This window comes from Acomys russatus, chromosome 10, assembly GCF_903995435.1.
Source record: "Acomys russatus chromosome 10, mAcoRus1.1, whole genome shotgun sequence".
Lineage (NCBI taxonomy): Eukaryota > Metazoa > Chordata > Mammalia > Rodentia > Muridae > Acomys > Acomys russatus.
The window spans coordinates 8469654-8492027 of record NC_067146.1 but is presented as its reverse complement, the minus strand read 5'-3'; the positions used below and the strand labels follow the sequence as shown (position 1 = coordinate 8492027).

Genomic DNA, 22374 nt, shown 5'->3' with positions numbered 1-22374 from the left:
ATTACCTTTGCACTCAAATCTCCTCTAATATGTTTGTCCAAATCATTCTATCTCTCTGTAATCCAGCCTTTTCTGAGTTTCCCTCCCCACATAATCATAGAGTTCTTGTGGCTAGTCACTAGGATTGTATTTAGTTTTAGTTTCTGGGTGTCTACAGTTTATGGTGTAGATTGTTTATTTTCTATTCTTTGTAATAGGCTCAAAAATTGAAAGCATTTATAAACATGCTCTGGGCTTGAAAATATGTCTAGTATGCATGAATTTACATGTGTTTCAGAGAACATCCATCGGTTAATGCAAATAGATTGCCAAGAAATAATTTTTATACCTAGCCTTATGGACCTATGGGAATTAACTTTTTTCTCTAAAACAAGGGCAGCTCCTAAAGGACAAGTAGATTTGGTGTAAATAATCCTTGAGGCTAAAATTTGTTACTTTCACGTATGATAATGAAGGTACACTACTGTGGTAGTGAGGGTGCTTATCATTAGTTGCTGTTATACAGCTGAGCTTGGTACATGCACTGTAGTAAATGCTTTCTCCACACTGGCTCTTTGAAATTCCGCATATCGCTATTATTGTAACATCTTATAGGCTTAAAAGGGAATGTTTAAGAAGTTAAATACATTCCTGGCCTATAGATAATGGATATAGGATCACACCTAGATCACTGGATTTCTATATGTTCTTACCCATGTGAAGTTAAGGCTATTATTTTGATTAATATCAGATCTCTGTTTTACATAGCATCATTTTTTTCAATTATATTCTTAGCACATGAATATATTCTTTACTTTTCCTACTTATGTTTTTCCCTATTTATTTCTGTGGAGTTCTACTAGCTACATGTTTTTCTTTTTTTAAGATTTTTTTTTTTTATGTACATATGAGGGCTCTGTCTGCATGTACACCTGCACGCCAGAAGAGTGCATCAGATCCCAGTATAGATGGTTGGGAGCCACCATGTGGTTGCTGGGACTTGAACTCAGGACCTCTGGAAGAGCAGACAGTGCTTTTAACCTCTGAGCCATCTCTCCAGCCTCTATATTTTTCATTAATTTGTTACATGTTAGATTGGTGTTAGGTACCCAATTATGGGGCTCGTCTCTGGGGAAGACTAACTCTACCTATCTTAATAGTCACTAATTGCCCTTATGATATTTCCCCCATCCACATCACACATTATCTGGTGCTCAGGTCTTATTTAGGCTCCACATTGTTGCTGTGTTAAGGGTACAGCCTCCCTGTCCTGTACAGAAGACAGCCTCCTAGCAGACATGCTGGTCCTCTGGCCCTTACATCTTTCTGCCCCTCTTCCTTGATGTTCCTTGAGCCTTAAGTGTTGCAGTTGTGATGCAGATATGTCAACCAGGGCTGAGCACCAACCCCCCCCCCAAGTCATTTGTTCTTTGCAGTTTGCCCAATTATGGCTTGCTATATTGGTCTCCATCTGCTACAAGAAGAAACTTTTTGATGAGGGAAGAGAGCTACATTTATCTGTGGGTATAAGGCAAAGAATTTAGAATGCAGATAGAAATTACACTGGTAATTTTAAATAGCTTTCTTCAAGAGTTTAAAGAGAGTTCTGCAGAAAGAAAATTATTTAAAACCTTGGTCTGTATGGCAGGGGTAGTTTTGTTCAGCCTTTTTATATTGTCTTCCCAAACGCCTATCATGGAGTAGCACTTGCTTACAGCCCTAGACCATGCCCCAGGGCCATAGCACAAATTAGACCCAGCTCTTGGGCGTCCATTTTCCTGACAGACGCTAGGTTTCTCCCAAATGCTTTCTACATGCACTTCTAGGACAACAAGCATCTTAATAAGTGGTTCCCAAAGGCACCACAGCAAATTTAGCCTCAATCATTATACGGATTGTAGCGAGTGGTCTCCACTCATTTGGCTGATGTTTTCCCACCCGTAAAGTGATTTTGACTAGAAGGTCAGAAGTCATGTGATACCGTGCCAGAGATGGGACCAGGGCACTGGCACTCTGCTTCCACCTCCAGTTCTCATGGTGGCTCACACCTTTAATCCTAGCACTCGGGAGGCAGAGGCAGGTGGATTGCTGTGAGTTCGAGGCCAGCCTGGTCTACAAAGCAAGTCCAGGATGGCCAAGGCTACACAGAGAAACCCTGTCTCAAAAAACCAAAAAAAAAAAAGAGGTCATCAAAGGGAAGCGGCCCACTCCAGTCTGTTTCCGTAAAGAAGCTGGAGATCTAGAGGGGTGCACCTCCCCACTGGCCCTCCAGCTAATGCACGTGTGAACCGATGAACAAACGAATGAGGAAAGAAGTCAGGCAGTCCTGTTTCTCTCCATACTCCAAATCATGCTTGTAGCATTTGCTCACCATACCAGCAGATGAGCAAGACAGATATGACAGAAGCCAGCTACTGCCTGCATATGACCTATAAAGGCCTTAGTAGGCTCCAAACAGTAATTGACAAAATAAACATGTGGGTACTCAAAAAGCATAAATGTCACATGCGCCGGAGCTCTTCATCTGCTGCGCTGTGCTTTTCCAGTTGATGGAAAGGCTTTATTCAGATGAGCCATTGCACTTTTCCCCGAGGCACTCTTAAACTTTGTAGTCTAACCTTTAAAGACACAGGCTTTGGTTGCTGCTGTAATGATTTCTGTTGCCTGGCATCTGCATGTTCAGATTCCTCCAAAGAACTGCGCCTTCTATTTTCCTCTGTTGCAGATGGAGTGAAATGCGGAAAAACAAAACAAAACAAAACAAAACCAAGCGGGGCTAGGAGAAGCCAGCCCTTGATTGACTTCTCTCTTGACACTCAGAGTTGGAAGGAGGGATCAATGGCCCCAACTTTTCAGCAGAGCTGAGCACTATGTCTCAGGCTCCTTTAGGCCATCCGCTTCCCAGAGAAGCTGATTAAATATTTTAGAGGTATTGGGGATGGAGGAGGAGGGAGAGGCTAGGGATTTTTAGTGGCTAGAGCCTTTTATTGACAACATTAAAGGCTTCATGATATATTCGACCAGAAATTAATTACAGCCCAGTTCCTCATTTCTCCCTTAGGTGACAGTCTTCTGTTGATGTGTGCTGCTGTGAAAGTAATAATAGGTTTCAAATGTTTGTGAAAAACATAAAGTAATTACTTGCTGTGGTAAATCAGTCATTTGAAGCCTTGGCTTCTCTCTGCTCTGTGGATGTGGCAGTCTGTCTGTTTTCTTTTGTTAACTTTAATTATAGGGTATAGGAAAATTTTTTTTATTTTTCAAAAATCTGGACTTTTTTTCCCCTCATTTCTTGGTTTCTTAGTTCTCCAGGGACATAAGTATTGAAATGATAATGACACATAAATGGCATTTGAACAAGAGAAGCATATGTCTGCCAGGGAGCTGATTGCCTTAGTTAAAAGCTCTGCAGCTATTGGCTAGCAGCTATTGGCCAGCTCCCCTAATGAGCCTCCATATTTTCTATGGCCTTGCAGAGGGGTGAATTGGTTCTCAGGAGTTTAAGGCTCCTCACCAGAGGCAGGTGCTGAAATATCAGGCTCTTAAGCCACAGCCAAGACTCGCTCCTCCACCTTTTAAAATGAAAAGGAACAGTTTCCCAAGAAATAGCTTCTTTCTTCAGGCACCTTTCTTCCAGCAGGACCCATACAGATCAGCCTGGAAAATACAAGCCTCTGCTCACCTGGACAAAGAGAGAGATTCCTTCTGCTAGCTGTTAATAGGGGCCCCACCCAGGCCGATGAGTAATGGGGAGTTCACAATAACCAATATGATGCATCAGCACATGGTGGCGTCCCGCTGCTTGCACTAAAGCTGGCCACCCCCTAAAAATACGAACTATACATATTCACATATCTTCTCAATGAAGCTTAATGCTATGCTTTCCTGTTCTGTCTAATCTGTCCTGTCTGTTCCTGAGCAATGATTGCTAAGTCCTCACTTCAGAGGTTTGCCTTATCTCCTTGACCACGCCTCCCCTTACTTGAAATGATATTCTTCCTTTTCTAATGCTAATCTCTTTCTTTGAATCATTGTTTTTTTTATTATGTTATCAAGGAGTTTTATTAAATGAGCATGAGGAGAAAAGGAAAGGGGGAAGAGATACCCCAGAGAGAGAGAAGAGGAGGGAGAAAGAGAGAAAAGAGAAGAGAAGAGAAGAGGAAAGGAGAGAGAGAGAAAAGTGGGGTAGAAGGAGAGAGGGAGGGAGAGAGAGAGCGGGAGAAGGGAGAGAGAGAGACAGAGAGAGAGAGATGGGGGTGGCGGGGGAGAGGGAAGAGAGTGAATCGTTATTTATGTTCAGAACCAAACATGAAAACAGAATCATGCTGACTGGGACTGTGGTGCCTTTTCCATGCTGTGGTAACTGGAGTGTATGGTATTTTCCATTTAATGTTGAAGACCCTCTCTGTCATCAAGGAAGGACACAACCACATGGAGATAGTTGTATCACTGAGGAGAGTGCACCGTATCCTGTCAGTAGACAATCAGCATGCTACCCTGGGATAAGCAGTATCTGACCTTATCCTCTTCCCTTCACACTACCTTGTAGAATAACCCTGTACCTCTACTGTAGCATTTCAAGTTTCCTGTAAGCCTCCATAGTAACAAAAGATTGCTTTAGGTAAGTATCTGGTATGGGTTTGTTACTGCGCCACTATTGGTGATGGTATGGATTGAGCACATTGGTTGTGTGAGATGACCTACCTGTGCAGCTACACGTGTTTTTATCTCAGTGAAGCCCACACTGACCTAGTGTGCTAAGGGGCTAGTACTTACTGCTCACTAGTGGGAAAATCACGTCTCTGAAAGAGTAGCACAGGCTCTTCACTAGCAGTAGATGACAGGACCGTGATTCACTGGTAGGTCTCCCCACAGCTCGGTCATATTATATGGCTTACAGTGACATACAGTATTATTTCAAGAAGATAGACCACGGCCCTGGTGCTTTTACTGACTCTGTTAAAACCGTAGCCATGGGGTGTTCCTGGTGCAGAAGGGAGGCCTTTTCTCCTCCCCAAGAGAGACTGGGAGGAGATATCGTTTAGGGGGATGGCAGGGTGTGATGGTGACTATTGATCGTGAACTTGACATGTTTTAGAGTTGCCTTGGATAGAAGCCTGCAGAAGTGTCTGAGACATCATCTCAAAAGAGGTTTAACTGGGGTGGCAAGAGTCACTCTGAATATAGGCGGCAGAAGGGGAAACCATGGGCACTGCCATCTCACACTTCTGTCGCCATGGCTTCCCCACTGTGATGAACCATACCCGCAATCTGTGAGCCAAACAAAACCCTCGTTAAATTGCCTTGTCATGTATTTGTCCCTGCGGGAAGACAAATATCTAATGCAAGGGTAAACAAAACACATTCAAAAAGTTGAGAAAGGATTTTAACACAACACCTAAATCTTGAAGTGACTACCATCTTTGATGGATCAAATGGGACGTGAAAAGATGTGAGACCTGAGACTGCTGCAGGCTTAGGCAGTGTCCAAGTCAGGGAGGAAAGTGGGCCAGGCAGGCTGAAGAGAGTGAGGCTGTCACCCAGAGCAATCCCGGAAGAATCATTTAGGAGCTAGGGTTCTTTGTTATGTCAATTAAAAAAACCAGGTCTTTTCAAAAAGAAAAATGCTACATATGATTGACAGTTGTCATGCTTTGGCTACATAGTTTCTAAATCTATTTAGAGAGTTCCTTAGTGCCTGAGTTTTGAAGGAGGCAACATTTGCCTTCCCTCATAAAGACCCAGGAATCACGGCCTGGCCCCTATATGGAGACCAGTCTAGACTAATTGATTGCACCTGGTGAGGGAGCTGGGGCCTTAGGGCCCACGGCAATGGAGAACCACTGGAGACAGTGTAGTAGCAAGAGCAACTCTTGGTTACCTGGTGGGTGGTAGCAGCCATGTCTGTGGGATGTCAGCATCCAGCTCTGCAAGTCATGGCACCTTGTGTCTTCAGCAGCAGTGCTGTCTCTAGGAACCAGCTCTGGAGAAGCATCTTGAACCATGATTCTAGCTGCTACTTGCTTGATTTATTCTTGCTCACTTCCCAGAACTATGAGTTGCCCAGTGCCCTTTGAAAAATTCCTGGCCTCTAACTGAGGGCCTTGACTGTGTCACATATATGTACATGTGCAGAAAAGGCCAAGTGTCCCATATCATGGATTGCCACTAAAGCTCTGGTCCTGTCCCTCTCCTTTATCTTGGTCAATTAGATAAAACCCTTATAAATAACTATCAAGAATTCTCTCTCTCTCTCTCTCTCTCTCTCTCTCTCTCTCTCTCTCTCTCTCTCTCTCTCTCTCTCTCCTTATGTAGTCACTTTACATCCCAACCATATCCTGCTCCCAGCCCCGCCCTCCCTCCTCCTTCCTCCTATCAACCATCCCCTACTCCTCAGAAAAGAGGGGCTCCCCCTACCAACCCACCCCAGCACATCAAGTCTCATAGCTTCCCCTGTGGCCTGCTGAGACAGCCCTGCCAGGGAGAGGTGAATCAAAAAGCAGGCAAGAGAGTCCATGTCAGAGACAGTCCCCGCTCCCCTTGCTAGGGGACCCCATGCAGCCTGAGCTGCCCGTCAGCTCCATCTGTGTAGGAGGCCTAGGTCCAGTCCATGCATGGTCCTTGGTTGGTGCCTCCGTCTCCGCAAGCCCCTCTGGGCCCTGGTTAGTTGGTTCTGTTAGTCTTCTTGTGGAGCTCCTGTGCCCTCCAGGTCCTTCTATCTTTCCCTCCACTTTCCCACAAGACTCCCTATGCTTCACCCAATGCTTGCCTCCACCCAGCACCAGATCAAAACAGATTCTTTTTTTTTTTTTTTTAAAGAGCAGATTTGACTGAATTGCACCCATACATGTTGACTATCCAACCAAAAGTTAATTACTCAATCCACACATTTATTCCTGCCATCTATTTCTGTGTACTAAACTACCTCATTACTCGGTACCTAAAACAGCCACCAATATTCATTCCTTTGAAATAGCAGCCACTGAGGCTCAACCCTAAGATTCTTCTGAGGACAGCCTTAGTCCCTCAGATGGCTGTAGTCTGATAGCAGTGGGGCTAGAAAACCCTGGAGCGGCTTGCGTCACATGTTCGCTGACTTGCTAGGGCTAGCTGAAGCCAGGCTCAGCAGCGGTCCAGGACCACTGGGGCCTCACTCCCTTTACGCTGTCTCCCAATGCCCCGTTCTCCATGTAGCTTTCCCTGTCACTTCTCTGTGAGGGTATCACACACATGACAACGTGGGACATTGAAAGCATGAAATAGAAGCGACAAGGCCTTTATCAGGCTTGGACCCACTTCTTGCACAGACTCACTTCTACCATTACAGAGCAAGTCGCAGAGCTCCCTAGGCTCGACGTGGGACAGGATTAAATGAAGGCATGACGGTGGGATGCATGGCTCATTAGAGTTTGTCTTTGGATGAGCTCCAGGTTAAATGCCCTTAGCTCAGCCCGATATCATTAGACCTACCCAATGTCTTTATCAAGACTCTTTCAGTCAAAGTCCCTTAAACCAAAAGGAAAAAAGTATGTACTGAATCAGGAAACAGAGACTTACAAGAAATAGTTAGTTTTAGACTCGCTTTTATCCCAGGAGTCTAACTGTATCAGCTAGAGTCCTTTTCTTCCTGCAGCTCTTGCATTTATTTGAATCTACTTAGCTGTACCTCATGGCCTGTCTGCCCGTGGTAGCAAAATAGTAACTGAAATGCATGTAATATGCATACCCGGAACTTCACCTAGTTTCCTTCTGTCTTTTAAAGAGATAGAGCAAATCTCACAGAAAGACTTTTCCTCTGTGTGTCCACCACAGAGCAAGTTGCTAGAGACGGGAGGGATGTGCGCTGTGTTGGGACTGTCCTAATTCCTGCCCACATCTGACGTGGAGGTCTAATTAGTCTAACCTGGATCTCATAGAACATGCTCCAAAAATAAAGTCAGGGACCGATACTAGTAGTATACGCAGTAGGGGGAAACGAAGCTCCACCCAGTAGCAGTTTACTTACTGCCTGGATACAGCTTAATCAGGAAATGACATCGATGTATGGACTGAGTTTGTGAAGTCTCAAAGACAGACACTTCACAACAATCATTATAGAGACTCATTTGTATTAGAGAGAGATTGCTGAAGACATTATGCAGAGTGGATTGAAATAATTCAGGGACATGTTAAAGAAGCATGTCTTGAGCTGTGCTTTGGAAGTTAAGATTGAAAAAGGAGGATAAAATAGGCAGAGGCAAAGTTGGAAATGTGAGTTTCCCAGGACCCTTTCAGTAACCCCTTCTCTACAGCTGAGACTTTGACTGTTACATACACACACAGCAAAGCCCATCTGTGCATGTTATGCATTGCGAGGAAAGCTTTCTCCTAATGCTGTTAAGTGGAATTTACTGTGTAATTTGGGGATTTTTTATCTGCCTTCCTAACACTAGACCTGTAAGAAAATCAAGAGTTGGGGGGAAAAAAAGGAAAAAAAAAAAAGAAAGAAAGAAAGAAAGAAAGAAAATCAAGAGCTGGTCAATTGTAGCATGCCCTATTGTATTGTTTCAGATTCAGTCCATTCCAAGAAACATAAAATTAACCCTGAGTATGACAAGTGAGTGTTTGAGGGGCCCATACACATATAAAGTGTTCATGATGATTTCTGTGAAAGAAAAGGAAAAACCTTTTTCATTCAGTTATTTATTTTTGTCCTCTGACATTTTGACTAATGACATATACTTAAATTACCAGAAATAATAGTTTCCTGTGTTGTATCCCTCATGAGAAGATGAAGGTTACCATGAATGTGAATTAATTTAACACTTTTCCTGAGTTATGAAAGTGCAGTGGTAGATCCCCTCCCCCTTCTCCTCCCCAGTCTCCTTTCCTCCTCCTTTTCTTTCCCCTTCTCCACCAAAACACCTTGTTTCCCCAGTATTTCTGCATTTATTTTGTGCTCAGTTTATTCCAGGAGAGTAAGTTGGTATTTCTCTTTCTTCTAGGGCACCTTTTTCTAATGTGCAACCTGCTTTTAAAACTTAGGAACAGTTTGTCTTTTTTAATATATATATATATATATATATATACTTATTTACTTAGTGATGTGTGTGAGGGGGTGTTTTACCTGCACACGGTTTGTGTACCACATGCATGCCTGGTACCTGAAAAGGCCAGAAGAGGGCACCAGATACCCTAGAACTGAAGTGATTGATGGTTCCAAGCAGCCATGTGAGTGTGGGGAGCTGCCAGTGCTCCTAACTGCTGAGTCATCTCTCCACCCCTCCAGTTTATCCCTCGTCACTGTGGATTGTTTGTCTTGTTGTGGCAGGGGAACTCTAGTGTGAGTTATTCCCACCATGAAGTTGGAAAAATAATCTTAAATTCCATTTAGAAACATAAAAATCACGAGATAGCCAAACAACTCTGAAAAATAAAAGAACTTCTAGAAGTACCATCCATCATCCCTGATTTTAAGTCACACTACAGAGCTGTAATAATAAAAACAGAGTGGTGCCAACATAAACTTTTTGTTCAATGTGCTAGAATTGAGGACTCAGTTATAAGTCCACCACCTACAACCACCTGGTTTTTGACAAAGAACTCAAAAATACACACTGGTGAAAAGACAACATCTTCAACAAATGGTGAAAGTCAAACTGTATAGGTACAAACAGAAGAATGAAGCTAGATCTTTATCTCTCCACCTGCAAAAGACTCAACTCCAAATGAATCAAGGACCTTGACATAAGAATCTGATAGAAGAGGAAGTGTGAACTCTATATGGGCCAGCATACAGGCGTGACAAAGACTTTCTGAATAGGACCCTGGTAGCACAGGCACTAGGACCAACAATTGATAAATGGAGCCACATGCAACTAAAAATCTTCAAGTAAAGAGGCAAACTACAGAAAGAGAAAAAGATCTTTACCAGCCATATATCTGACAGAGGATTAGTATCTACAGTATACAAAGAACTCAAAAAGCTGAACACCAAGAAAATGAACATCCCAATTCTAAAATAAGGCATGGACCTAAACATAGAGTTGTCAAAAGAAGAAAGACAAATAGTTGAGAGAGATTTAAAATGATGTTCAATATTTTTAGCCATCAAGAAAATACAAATTAAAAGCACTTGGAAATTTTATCTTATCCCTCTCAAAATGGCCAAGATCAAAGAACTAGATGATAGTAGAGACTGGCATGGATGTGGGAAAAAGGAGTGTTTATTCACTGTTGATGGGGTGCAAACTGGTGCAGCCACTAGCTCATTTTTCCCCTCTTACTCAGGCTGAGACCCCAGTGCATAGAATGGTGACCTGGACTATCAGGTCATTGATTAATGACAGAGTTCTGACAGAGAGAACCACATCAGAAAGGTAAGGAGATAGATAAGTTTGGGATTGGGAGGTCTTGTGTAAGCCATCCTATGCCAAGCAAGCTTATTAAGAGAAGAAGAAAAGGAGGAGGAGGAAAAGGAGGAGGATCACCAGTTCTGCCATGCATATTCCTGGTTTTAGAGACAAGAGCTGTGTTCCTTCCCTATGTATCAGGTCCCCAGAGAAAGCCTCAGTTATTCAGTCCAGCCCTCAGCAGGTGGTTCTTCCCTCCTTGGAGGAATGCCTTCAAAGACACACCCAGAGGTGTGTCTCCTCAGTGACTGAAAATGGAGATTAGGCAAGCACAAGTTTCTAAGAATGTCATGGTAACTACCAACCATCACGTGAGCCTTCCCTAGTACTAGACTAGTTTGCTTCCATACAACCGGAAACTCCTGCATGGTGATAACTGTGACTTCTATTTGCTCTCTACACATAGCCCTGTCCTAGTTACTAAGCAAATGTAGACAGAGTGTTAGTTTTGTTAGCTAATGGTTGATGACAGTGTGGCCCTGTTCTTTCTCAGCTATAAATACCTGCTCTGCCTGTACCAGTCTGTTTGTTTGTTTCTCTTAAGGAAATTAGCACTAAAACTGTAGCACAATTGTTACTGTCTAAATTCTACTAAACTATAAGTCAAAATAAATATAAAAACTGGGATTATATGAGGGTAAAAGATCATAGGAAAGAACTCTTTTCAGGAGAATAAAGTCAAACCTTGAGAAGAGATAGAAAATGGCTCCTTCTGAAGTTGTTGCCCATGGGAACATGGGTGTGGTCACTAACTTGTCAGGTGCTAGCCTGGCACTAGTCCCCTGTCTCCAATGACCGTTTCTTCCCTGAGTGAGTGGTGAGCAGGTTCTCATCCTGGGCCCCAGAGTTCATGATCATAATGTAGGAATGTCCCCTAAATGCCAGGATAGTCAAACAGTCTGTATGTCTCTGATCAGTTCAAAGAAGAGCTAAGGTTTATTTGCAAAATCTGTCAGGTCTAATCTGGACACCTTCTGACTGCCACAAAAGATTAGTCTGTGTTGGTCAATCTAATATATAGATGCAAGAGGGTCCTGAGGCCCCTTCAATAGTCTTTCGGATGATATAGGTGGGACTAGAGGGAAGCAGATCTCATGGCCATGGGATACTCACGGTGGTTTTTTTTGTTTTGTTTTGTTTTGTTTTTTAACTACACTAAGGGAAAGTTGTGCCCAGATCTATTGGGTAATCATTTTCTGTGAACAAATAATATAACCTCATTAAATAAACTGTGTTCTTTTTAACCCCACACTGGCTGTACATTAGGTTTCTCCCTCATTTGTAGAGCCTGTTGAACTAGCCTGTTCTCAGGCTTTTAGATCTTGGGAACAGTCTACCATTAAGAGACTCTTAACACAAATTTACCTAATAAAAAGAACAAAGTAAAACCAAGTTATATCAATTATTTCAGCTTCTGAGGCAATTCTTGGATAAATCACTTGTTTGCAGTAGGTAGGACAGGTCAGCTAGGGACCAGTCATTCAGCTGATATAACTGTCTATTGAAGGTATATAAAATTCACTTCATTCTTGGAGTTAGAAAGAAGAATGTATGTTCCCTGTTTATCCACAGTAATGTGAGCACACAGACAGCAGTAATGTGAACAGTGTAGAATCCTAGGAATAAAGTGGATAAAATACAGCTTACAAGATTCACTGCCAGGTGTGCACGCAAGAGAAGTGAAAGCGTATTTCCACACATAAACATCTGTACAAACACTTAGGCTGCATTCTTCACAGTCACCAAAGTGTGAGAACAAGCCATGTGTCCATCCATGGCGAAGTAGAAGTTCATAGATGATATAGCCACACATCACAATAGAATGGTGTGCCAAGACGGAAGCTCTAATGGATTCTGTATGTGCACAAAGAAATTCTGAACTATTATTGTAAATGAATTTTTAAAGACTGCGTGTCTCCAATTATAAAAAGACCAGAATTAGGTTAAAAAAAAAATGTAAGGGACAGAAAATAAACTAGTGTTTTCATAGGGTTGGTTGGGAAATGGGGGCAGGATGGTGACAGCTTAAGGGTACCGGATGTCTTCTTAAGAAAATAAAAATGCTGTGAAGTTGACTGTGGTGATGAATCCACATCCTTTAAATATGGAAACCTCTGATGAACTGGACACTTGAGATGGGGAGTTGTGTGTTAGGAGAAGTTTATCTCAGTAAAGCTATTTCCCTGGGGAGAATAAACAAAATAGACATGGAGAGTGGTAAAGAACTGCCCGTCCCACTCCCACCCTGCAGTGCGTCAGGAGTGCAGGGGCACGAACGCAAGTTGTTGAGGCAAGGAAGAGTCTGGAAATGAGGGGATCTTTCCGGTAACCCTGGTAAGGTTGGTACTATTATCAAATATTAGTCGTGGGGCTAATCAGGACAGAGCAACTTACAGCTGAGGGAAGAGTGCCTTGTTTGTGCTTGGGGAGTGAGGCAGCTGTCCCTGGTCTGATGGGCAGCCCCTCGAAGCTGGAAGACCACCTCACAATAGGCCAGGGAAGCCTGTCTGCAAATGAAGGCATTCTCCCCTGTCTCAATAGATCCATCAAGCTCAGACAGCTAAAGAAGTGTGACCAAATGCCACTGTTTGCTTTCGCAGTGATTTGTGCTGTGTGTTTTCATGTGTTGTGTGTTTCATGTGTCTCTCAGCTTTAACAAGTCGATAGTAGGTTTATAGGCACGACATAAACTGCTCCGTGTGTGATTCCCCCGGTAACCACAGTTCTCTGGAAATATGGACTATGACTCTTTGTTGTCCCCTGATGACAACAAAGAGCAAAGTATCCTGGTACGATCACAATCACTGACTTTCCTAGAAACAGGTTAACTCTCTAAGAGATAAGATTGGGGATTGGCGATACAGAGATGGGAACAAAGGCTTTTTATACGGTCTTCTGGCTTTGAAATCAGAAAACAGCTTCTTGACAGAGTATCTTTAAACTTGCTGAAGTCTTCCCTGATAACCATATCACCAAGAAAGCAATATCCTATGTATGAAAAGCAGTTTTGCTTTATTACATCCAGGCATTAGGTGTGTGTTGCCTGTGTCTGTCAGCACTTTCTCCCGTGGCTGCAGCTGCTGTCAATGTCCTGTGGCTGTTTCTCAGAATCTATGGCTTCCAGCCTGATCGCACTGTTTGCTGCTGTCATCACCATCACATATGAGCTGTTGTCCCTGCCTCCATCTTTCTGCTGCTGATGGGACTGACTGGCAGCTCTCCATGCCACATCAGGGTGCACATGTTGTCACCCTGCCAGCCTCAGAGCCATCTGACACCCTCTCCTGGCTCTGTTCATTGTCACTTTCCAAGAAATGATGCATCTGGGACCAGTCTAGCCTGTGCTCACCAGCATTCTGGTGGAGGGACTGTGGTAGTCCCCTCCCTACCTTTACAGGCTGGTAGCTCTCAGTGAGATGGCACCTAGAAAGTTATAAAATCCTGCACGTTTAGGAGTTACCATAACAGACCTCAACAGTCCCTTTATTGGTTTCTGGAATGAAAAGCTATTCTGTATAGCTGCAATAGCCTCCTCCTCCCAGTGTGTACAGGTAAGCAGTGATATGTCCTCCTTGACCACTAATTGGGAAAGTTAGTGCCAATTGGGAGCTATGTGATAACTGGCATGTTAGCATACACCTTTAATCCTAAAACTCGGGAGGCACTGGTAGGTAGATCCCTGCAAGTTCAAGACCAGCGTGGTCCACAGTGAATTCTAGGACAGCCAGGGCAATGTAGTGAGACACTGTCTAGGAGAGAAAGAGGGATTAGAGGAAGGAGATAGGGTATGTGTTATGTGACAGGGTCTCACATGACACTTTTAACCATGCCTATGAGGTCTAAATTAATGGTGGGTGTGATATGGTAGACCCCACAGAGAACCAAAAAATTATGAATCCACAAGTGAAAACAAATAGGAACTGGTTTACCATTGAGCCAGAGAAATACACAGAACTCTGGAAGAGCAGAAGAACATGGGACACTATTAATGATGGAGCAAAGGAGGAACTGTAAGAAAGTTCAAGACTGATTATAAATAGTCACACACACACACACACACACACACACAAAAAACAGTGAAAGTGGGAAAAAACTAAGAATAGAAGGATCAGTGGAAAACTAACACTGCTTTTTTTCTTCCCAAATATTAGAAAATATTACTTTGAAAGATCAATGTTAGGAAATACATAGAGCACATCTAGACTTCTGACAGGGAGGCCAGCACTCCAGGATGGAGGAAAAATGGCCAGACAGTTGAGATCCCATCTGTTCTCCCAAAGAATTCTACCTGTTAGACCGTTCACATCACTCTCCCAAGCAGATTCTGAGACTTTTTAGGCACATGAACCTTCCCTGTGCTTCGAGGCCCAGGAGCCAACAATTTGGAGACCCAGTAAAGGCAAACAGAAAGTGAGAGGAAGGTGAAATTCCTGAAGAACTGGTAAAAATGCCTTCCTAAGCCTGTTGCTTAGAGCTGTGAAAAGAAAACCGGCCTCATGAATTTTCAGAATGCCAGAAGTAAAGGAAACCACCAAAGGCCCCAAAAAAGATCAGGTAGCATCAGAGCTGTGATTGAAAAGTGCTAAGTGCCAGGAGATGGCAGCAGTCTTCCCGCTCAGAGGAACCGTGTGAGCCTGCGCCTGTCCAGCGCATCAGCCTATTCTGAGCCAGAACAGGCTCTTCCCCAACTGTGGCAAGCCAAGGAACATCTCATATTCTTCTCCAAGGGTCTAAGATTCAAAGCTATATCCAAGCAAAGCAAGGAAGCAAACCGAAACTGGGGTGGAGGAGCTAGCAGTGAGAAAACCCTCCATCCCACTCCAACCAACAGTGAAAGCAGGGCCACGGAGCAGCTCAGAGATAAACCAGCCCAAGTTGGAAAAGAAAGGTACAGCTCCCGTGGGAGGGAAAGACTCAAGAAAATAGATAAGATTACTAAGGGGCTAAAAACAAGATGTCATAAATATAAGTAATGTAAGAAAAAGATAGGAAATGTTCAAAGGGAAAAAAACTATTTGATTCATACAAAATTAATTTTTGGAATGACTGGCTTTGAGTGGTTTGAGGACTGTGCCTAGCGCTGAAGGAATGCGGTGTTTGCCCTGTACCTTGCCAGCACTAACCAGTGAACGTGTACACAGTGCCATCCAGCCTCTCGTTCCTCGTGAATCCTTATGCAGACAAAGCATGGCAGACCCTGCTGTGCTTGTAGGACAGTATGCCATGCTCACCTTCATGCAGCAAAAGGGAAATGTAGAGAGAACGTGAGAAATGAAAAGCCTGGGAAGCTGAGAGGATGGGCAGGAGAGTGAGGGAGAAGGGTTGGGCTCAGTGGTAGCCTCACCTTAAACTTAGGACAGGTAAGCCTGCCAAAAGGTTTGGGCAGTTAACTTAAATTTCAAAGAATAGCGTCTTCACACTTAATGCATGAAATACCAAAGGGGCTCAGTGTCGTGGCCATGCCGGATCTTTCTCATCTACTAGGATGCTCTCTTTACATTGATTTCTTTTTTTTTTTTTATGTGAATGTGATTTGCCTGCATGTGTGTCTGTGCACTGTGTGTAGAGAGCTCTCGAGGCCAGGAGAAGGCACCAGATCCTCTGGGACTGGAATTACAAGTGATTGTAATGTGGGTGCCAGGAATCAAATCCGAGTCCTCTGCATCTCTCCAGCCCCTGGTAGAGTTCTTTGAGTGCATGTAACAGAAGCCCTGACTTGAAACCTTGGCTTGGGGAGGTCTCCCTGTGCTGTCCAGGCTGTCCTCAGCCTCCGTACACTCTGGCACTGAATTGCAGGTGAAGCTTTAGCCTACTTCAGTCTTGAGGGCCCTGCACCTACAGCTATGTGCAACCACACCTGAATAAAATGTGCATTTCAAAAGTATATATTTCCCTCTCCTATAATGTGAAGTCCCAAGATAGGCTGGTTTGAAAGTCTGCTAGTGCACTGTCCCATTGATGTCATTAAGGAAGCAGGTTCATGCCATCTCTCTCCTCTTCCTCCTTCTGGGTAACTGGCCTCCCTGCCACAGCAGCTGCCTCTGTGGTCTGAGTTAGCTGCTGGATGCCCAAGTATCACCAAAGACCAAACCAAACAACTCACAGAAGAGGATTTCTTTTCTGTGTTTTAGTTTTGCCAACAAAGAATTATTTTCTACTAGTCCCTCAGCAGATTTCTTGTGACCGTTCACTGGTCAACATTTTATCACATGCACACCCCTGTAGGTGTACTTCTTTTTGGCTACTTTATTGTGTTCCTATATTTACCACCCTTCTCCATCCCAGTCCCTTCCAACCTCCCAACACTAGGTAGACAAGAAAGAAGATTAGAGGGGAGAAGGGACATGGACCTCTTTAGACTACTTCCTGCTGATCAGGGGCGTCGGGTTCCTTGCCTTCAGGATATTCAATTCCTTCTTCTCGTCTTTTTGCCCACAACTACTTGACAAACCACAACCAACCGCACCAAACTTCAACCAGCCAACAGCAGCAACAGCCACAACATCATCAGGGGGAGCAGCAGCCTCTCCTCAGGGCACCTCTGGTCCTTCCTGGGGCTCTGGGATTTATCCCCTCTCAAAAGTTCCCAGAATTCCAAACATCACATGCTCACAGAAACTATTTGTAGCTGGTGGCAAAATCACACCCCTCCTGGAGCACGAGACAAATCATAGTCAGCAGCTGTGGACAGTCTGAAGTAGCCCCATGTCCCACACCTGAGATTAAAACAAAAACATGTTAACATAACATAACTGGGATTTTTTTTTTTTTTAAAGAAATTAAAATTCTCACTACACACCCCACCCTATCTGGAAGCTAAAAATGGTTCCTCAAAGCCAGTCACAGTGGACTGGATCTGGTGTGAAGGCCCTGGGAACAGCACTGTCTGTCCCGGTGTGACTATATTACATGTCTACACATGTTATCTGCTGATCTCATGCTGAGTAGCTTATTAGTGTCCATGCCAACAGATCTGTCTTATTCTTGTATTCAGTTACAGAACTAACTCAGAATGAAAAGGACAGAGCCAGTGCCCAGAGTCTGTGTTTAGAAATTCTCCCTTAAAATACAGGTTAATGTGTCAACTCAGGATCCTCAGAGCTTCCAAGTGAATTTTTTTCTTTGGGAAATCATCTATATTACTGTTATTAGAAGAATGCTAAAGGATCCTTCATCTCATTCTGTAATCTATCAATTTTGCATACTATATAGATGTCATAAACATGGATTCTTGTTTTGTTTACACAATGCTTGTGGTTGGACCCTGCATGTGATAGTAGCTACATAACCACCAGAAGTTTCTTAAGCTTTTAATATTGTATTTTCCTTTTCCGTAGCTTGATGGGACTTTATTTATTCTCTAGGCAAATTGTGAGGTTTAAAGTTGCAATAGAAAGCAGTGCAGTGGGCTGCCGAGAAGGCTTCATGTTTAAGAGCATGAGTGCTCTTGCAGAGGACTCAGGTTCTAATTCTTAGCACCCATATAGTGGCAAACAACAGTCTGTAGCTCAAATTTCAGGGGATATGGCCCCCTCTTCTGGCCACTGTGAGCACTGCAGAAACAGTGCACAGACAATACATGCAGGAAAACACTCGTAAAAATTTTTTTTTTTTTTAATTTAAGAAAGCAGTGCATATACAAAGAAGAGGTGATTCCCTGCCCGGTTTCCTTCCTACTGTAATGTGCAGGGGGATAACTAACTCTTGGTTTCCTAGTTTTTGTATTTTTATAGAAGGCTGATATCATTGGAAAGTGAGTCAAATTAGGGGCAAGGCAAAAGAATTTAACTCTCATTGAAGCATGAATATAGCAACAAGAAGACAGATGAAAAGCAACAAGGATAAAGACCAAAAGGAGAAGATACCCGTGCTTCTGCGCATGTTTCTCAATCAAAGAGCAGGCTGCTCTCGCTGTGTGCCCTGAGCGGGATCCTGCAGAGCCCCGCTGAAGGCTCTTCTGTGGGATGGCTTCCTCCCAGAAGGAGATCAGGGCAACTTTATTTCTTCACTGAAGCACTTTGAATTATAAAAAGAAACCAGATGATCAAAAGATGTGAGATGGCGGATAAAATATGTTGTAAGATGATAATTCAATAATCATTGATTCTTTAGCATTTTCTCCTGGCAGAGACCCACAGAACGTCTTAGTTATTCACAAATTCAGTAGAGATGAGGGCCTGGTGTCGATTTCTGCCTTTGTCACCCCTCCGAGGCCATGAGGCTGAGCATCAGCCCCGTGGCTCAGGCAACTGCGGCTTTATGAGTGTTGCCACTGACATTTGGGCACAACTGCCGTGGATTGTTCCCAGCCCTCCTCCAGAGCAGTCCTGGTCCCGTGACTCGGCTTCCCGGTTTCGTTACTACATGTCTTCAGATGAGAAGCTTCGGTGCCGAAGCAGAACAAGGAGGCTCAGGTTTCCTCTGATTCGGAGGCAAGGGAACTCCTCTCAGAATGCCCAGAACAGGAAGAAGAAATGGCCTTCAAAAGGCGCAGGTGGGAAGGGGACTCAGTGCCGTTGGGTCTCCCTTACCTCCCTGCCGTAGCCACGCAATGGAGCAGACATCCATCTCCTGAGGCAGAGCAGTGCCAGCTAAGGAGTTCCAGTATTGACTGGAGTGGGATTAGCTCACCTGGCCGAGGAGGGCATAGGCAGAGATTAGGCGGACTGGCCCTGCTCAGCTTCCACAGGACAGACTTAGGGTTTTAACATGCAATCTAATAAACTGGAGCCGGGACTTCTCCCGTAGAAAGAGCTAGTGAACATACTAAAAGCTTTAATCTTTTATTAGTTCCAGGATGTGCTAAGCACTGCAGAATAGAACTATCTCCCCAAATGCTGCATGGATCTCTGGGCACCTCTATTTACCTGCCTTCTCTTTGAGAACCCCTGTGTTTAGTCAGATATTGGAAGCTATTGGCCTCTCTAGTTTGTTTTAAATCCTTTAAATTTCCTTCAGGTGCCACACTAAGTTACGTGCTAGGTTAATGTCTTTGAGAAGCCGTCAGTAACGTCACTTTTGTTTCCTCTGAGCGCCTGACTTGGCATCCCTTTCCAAGTCGTGTAGCTCACACTTACCCTTGATGGTGTTCTTGCATGTCCTGCCTTGTGTTTCTCTGCTGTGCTCCATGCCCTGCAGATGGAGCACAGACAGGTCAGTCCCCATCTGTGGCTGCTCCTCCACAGTAACTAGGAGCTCTTCCTCGGCCAATAGACTAAAAGCATTGAGCGTTATAAAGACATGTGCTAGTATACTATAAATCCAACCTACCGTGCTCTGGCCTCATTCTGCTGGTAAAGGGCGTGGTAAGAGCTACCCACCTTTCTATTTTTACACCTTTTTGCTTGCTTCTGGTCTAGACAAATATCCAGATAATGAGAAATAAAAGTTAAGAGTGTACAACGGAAGGCCTAAATAACAGACAGGAAGACGGGGCTAGGCAGATGCTCTAATGGATTAAAGTGCTTACCTTGCAAGCATAGGGACCTGAATGCCATCCCAGAGTGCATGTAAGAAGGCTGGCCTGGCCAGGCGGCGGTGGCACACGCCTTTAATCCCAGCACCCGGGAGGCAGAGGCAGGCGGATCGCTGTAAGTTCGAGGCCAGCCTGGTTTACAAAGTCAGTCCAGGACAGCCAAGGCGACACAGAGAAAGACACAGAGAAACCTTGTCTCAAAAAACCAAAAAAAGAAAAGAAAGCTGGCCTGATGGAGTGTGCTACAAGCATATGTTTGCCTCACTGCTCCATCGTGTCCAGAATAGAGCATCCGTGCTCAGCTGAGCTGCATGCTTTCATTCTCTTCCCTTCGGCCGTCTTGTGAATGAGATAGTTAGGATAATTATCCCCGTGTCTCTTCAACTAACTTTTTGGCTCAATCTTAGGGTAACATGTTTATGCTGTCCCCACCCCATACTTTCTGCACTTTTTGCACAGACGGTTTTTTCCTCTCATTATTTATCCTGGAAACTCCTGTTGCGACTGATCCCATAGTCCTGTTCCTGTGACTTACAGTCCAACCTCAATGCCTTTGTTCTACCCAGTCCAATGGCTTATTCTTAAACCGCCACCCTTTACACACCTGGAAATCCTTACTCTCCTCTGAAATGATTAACCACTTTGTTTTTCTGTTCTCCGAAGTCATTTGCATATCACTTGCATCACCCATAATCCTTGCACACGACCTATTTAATAAAGTAATCATCATTTCAAAGATAAGTTGGAATCTAAGAGTGACAAATGTGTGTCTTGGGGAAAGCGCTTTACAATAAAGGCAGTCATCAGAGCACACATTGTTACTAAACGGTAGCTATTCTGGGGCCAGTGGAACTCACTTATAATATTGTCAATATTTGTATATGTCAACCAAGCAAAGACGTAAGCATGTTTAGGGCTAATGCTTCTAAGATGCAGGCAATTCCATATGGAACTGACTCAGCACAGTACCATTATTGATCAAATTACGTGGTCCATCTGGTTGGCCCTTTAATTGAGTAGTTACTCACCATAGACTACAGGAGGCTCACCCTTTGCTGACCTGTTCAAGGCAATGGAATAAGCTGCTGTGAGCCATTACCGTCTGTGAAAGCAGAACACCTGTTTTCTTTCCCCTCCCCAGCCTGACAGTAAATGCCACCCAGCTTGCATGTGTCTACGTCTCCTACGGTTATGTCATCAGGCGTTTGTGGATGCTTTCATCCCAGTTGGCCCTAAGCGAGAATTTCACCATTGTAATTGCTGTCTGTGAGGACAACATAAGCTGCTTCAGTCAGCAAAGATGTATGTCATCTTTACTTGCTGGATGTTGACTCTTCCTTAGATCCAATGGTCATTTTTCAACTCTAATTTATTCATGGTCAGAAAAAAATCACTGAATGTTTTTAACGAAATACCATAAGGTTTAGATAATTTTTTATTATATACAGTAAAAATGCAAATGTGTGTGGCTTATTTGAAAATGCAGTCATTAATAACTGATATTTAAATAGGCTAGATTAGCAATTTTACTGATGTATTTTAGAGATTTTTCCCAATAATTTGCACACTCAAAATCAATTTGAATACAACATGTAAATTGAATTTAATTTTTTGATATAAAATTGTAGTTATCAGCTTGAACCATTAAATTTACTGTTTAATATATGCTTTCCAGCTCACTTGGTTAGAATTTCATTGCGCCTTATCTATATAAATTTAATTAGGCTTGATATCATCAGTATATTATAGAACTAATTAAAGATTTAGATAAGTGCTGAGGGGGCTTATTGAAAACTCCATAAAGTTCCATTTGGAAAATGAGCTATTCCTCCTCTAGTCATTGTGAGGGAAGGAAACAGCAAGAAGTCTCTCTTGTGATATTTCTGAAAAATTATTTAACTGGATTTAATGGACTTATTCTATTCTTTGAAGAGCTTTTTAATTACTCTGTATCTGTGTGTAGTCCAACAACAGCTACAGTCTTTACTTAAAGGCTTTAAAATCCTCATCCCCCTTTCTCCCTTGAGCCAGCGTCTGTGGGCATGCACGAGTGCGTGTGCATGTGTGTATGTGCATGAGTGTGTGTGTGTGCATGTGTGCATCTACATACTAGATGGCAGAATAGTATATCAGAGTGGGATGCATGGTGGCGTTTTCTGAGAAGTCTGTCCATCCTCACAAGTGGACTAAAACAGACAGATCGGAGCGCACCTGCCGTAAACATGGTGGGAAAAGAGAACAGATAAGCACCCAGCCCAGCCCTGAAAGAAGATGAGAACGCCTGGGCAAGCCTTGGGTACCCACTCACAGATGCTGCTATTCTGGGTGAATCATTTTGTAGAAAGCACTTTTGAATTCCCCTGTATCTGCATCTCTGCAATAGAGTCGAAAGCAGATTAGTTTAAAAGACTGTGATTTCCACTAAGTGCTTTGTGTCTTCATTACAAAGCACAATAAAGCTTTTTATTACAATGAAGCTGCCATTACATCCAATTGAATAGGCCCTGAAATAAAGCTGCATCACCCACA

The 22374-nt window shown here is 43.5% G+C and overlaps 1 protein-coding gene across 1 annotated transcript in view; it reads left to right on the top strand.

Moving 5' to 3' along the window:
• Nucleotides 1–22374, top strand: part of Exoc4 (exocyst complex component 4) — a 741149-nt gene that overhangs the window by 697752 nt on the left and 21023 nt on the right. The gene's annotated exons all lie outside the window — the stretch shown is intronic.